Here is a 2,333-nt window from a genome sequence, read left to right on the forward strand (position 1 = left end):
CTGCTGTGAGCTCCACCCAGTTCGAGCTTCCCAGCGGCTTTGTTTACCTACTTAAGCCTCAGCAATGGCGGGCGCCCCTCCCCCAGCCTCGCCACTGCCCTGCGGATAGATCGCCGCAGACTGCTGTGTTAGCAGTGAGGGAGGCTCCGTGGGTGTAGGACCCTCCCGGCCAGGTGTGGGATACACTCTCCTGGTGTGCCTGTTCACTTAAAGCGCAGTATTGGGGTGGGAGTTACCCGATTTTCCAGGTGTTGTGTGTCTCAGTTCCCCTGGCTAGGAAAACGGATTCCCTTCCACCTTGCGCTTCCAGGTGAGGCGATGCCTCGCCCTGCTTCAGCTCTCGCTGGTCAGGCTGAAGCAACTGACCAGCACCGATTGTCCGGCACTCCCTAGTGAGATGACCCCAGTACCTCAGTTGAAAACACAGAAATCACTGGTCTTCTGTGTCGCTCGCGCTGGGAGTTGGAGACTGGAGCTGTTCCTATTCAGCCATCTTGCTCCGCCCCCCTAAAATCTCCTCTCCAATGTTAAATCAAGTTGTTTTACAGTTCTTTTTTTTTTTTTCTGAGACGGAGTCTTGCTCTGTTGCCCAGTTGGAGTGCAGTGGTGTGATCTCGGCTCACTACAACCTCCACCTCCCAGGTTCAAGTGATTCTCCTGCCTCAGCCTCCCAAGTAGCTGAGATTAGAGGCACGCACCACCATGCCTGGCTAAATTTTCTTTTTTTTTTAGATGGAGTTTTGCTCTTGTTGCCCAGGTTGGAGTACAATGGCGCGATCTCGGCGCACCGCAACCTCCGCCTCCTGGGTTCAAGCAATTCTCCTGTCTCAGCCTCCTGAGTAGCTAGGATTACAGGCATGCAGCACCACCTCCAGCTAATTTTGTATTTTTAGCAGAGGCAGGGTTTCTCCATATTGGTCAGGCTGGTCTCGAACTCCCAACCTCAGGAGATGCGCCCGCCTCAGCCTCCCAAAGTACTGGGATCACAGGCATAAGCCACTGCACCGAGTCTAATTTTTCTATTTTTTTTTTTTTAGTAGAGAAGGGGTTTTGCCATGTTGGCCAGGCTGGTCTTGAACTCCTGACTTTAGGTGATCTGTCTGTCTCAGCCACCTAAAGTGCTGGGATTACAGGTGTGAGCCACTGCACCCAGCATTTTTTTTTTTTTGAGACAGAGACTCATTCTGTTGCCCAGGCTGGAGTGCAGTAGTGCAATCTCAGCTCACTGCAACGTCCACCTCCCAGGTTCAAGTGATTCTCCTGCCTCAGCCTCCTGAGTAGCTGGGATTACAGGTGCCCACCACCACACATGGCTAAGTTTTTGTATTTTTAGTAGAGAAGTGGTTTTGCCATGTGGGCCAGGCTGGTCTCAGGCTCTCGGCCTCAAGCTCCTGGCCTCAAGTGATCCACCCGCCTCAGCCTCCCGAAATGCTGGGATTACAGGTATGTGCCACTGCGCCTGACCAAGTTTTACTCTTCTTAGTGTGCAGATATTTTACTTCCTTGGTTAGATTTATTCTTAAGCATTTTATTTTTCAGCATTATTCACAATAGCCAAGATACAGAAACAATCTAAGTGCCCATCAACAAGGTACACAATAAAATACTATAAAGCTTTTAAAAAGAATGAAATCCTGTCATGTGTAAAACATGAATGAAACTGTAGGACATTATGCTAAGAGAAATAGACCAGGCACAGAAGGACAAATACTGTATAATCTCACTTACATGTGGTAACTAAAAGTCTCACAGAAATAGAGAATAGACAGGTGGTGAGCAGGAGGAAAGTGGGGAGACAGAGGGATGGGGAAACAGAAAATATTGATCAAACGGTACAAAGTTGTAGTTAGATGGGAGGAATAAGCTTCAGTGATCTATTGCATTGCATGGTGTCTATAGTTAATAATAAGCTACTATATATTTCGAAATTGCTAAAATGGGGAGTGGGGTGGAGCAAGATGGCTGAATAGAATCCCTCATCAATCATTCCCCTACATAAACACCAAATTAAACAATTATCTATGCAAAAAAGCACCTTCGTAAGAATGAAAAATCAGGTGAGCAATCTCAGTACCTGGTTTTAATATTATATCAAGAAAAGAGGCACTGAAGATTGTAGTAAAGAGAGTCTTGCATAGCCTATACCATCTGACATTCATCCCCCAGCAGCACCATACTGAACAAAGAAAGAATCTGTGTGCTTTGGGGAGGGACAGTGAAGTGATTATGGGACTTTGCATTGGAACTCAGTGACTGCCCTGTCACAGTGGAACACAATACAGGGCAGAATTCTTCTAGTGCCCACAAAGGGAGCATTTTTTTTTTTTTTTTTA

The sequence above is a fragment of the Rhinopithecus bieti genome, unplaced genomic scaffold, assembly GCF_001698545.2.
Source record: "Rhinopithecus bieti isolate Rb0 unplaced genomic scaffold, ASM169854v2 scaffold_68143, whole genome shotgun sequence".
In the NCBI taxonomy this organism is placed as follows: Eukaryota; Metazoa; Chordata; class Mammalia; order Primates; family Cercopithecidae; genus Rhinopithecus; species Rhinopithecus bieti.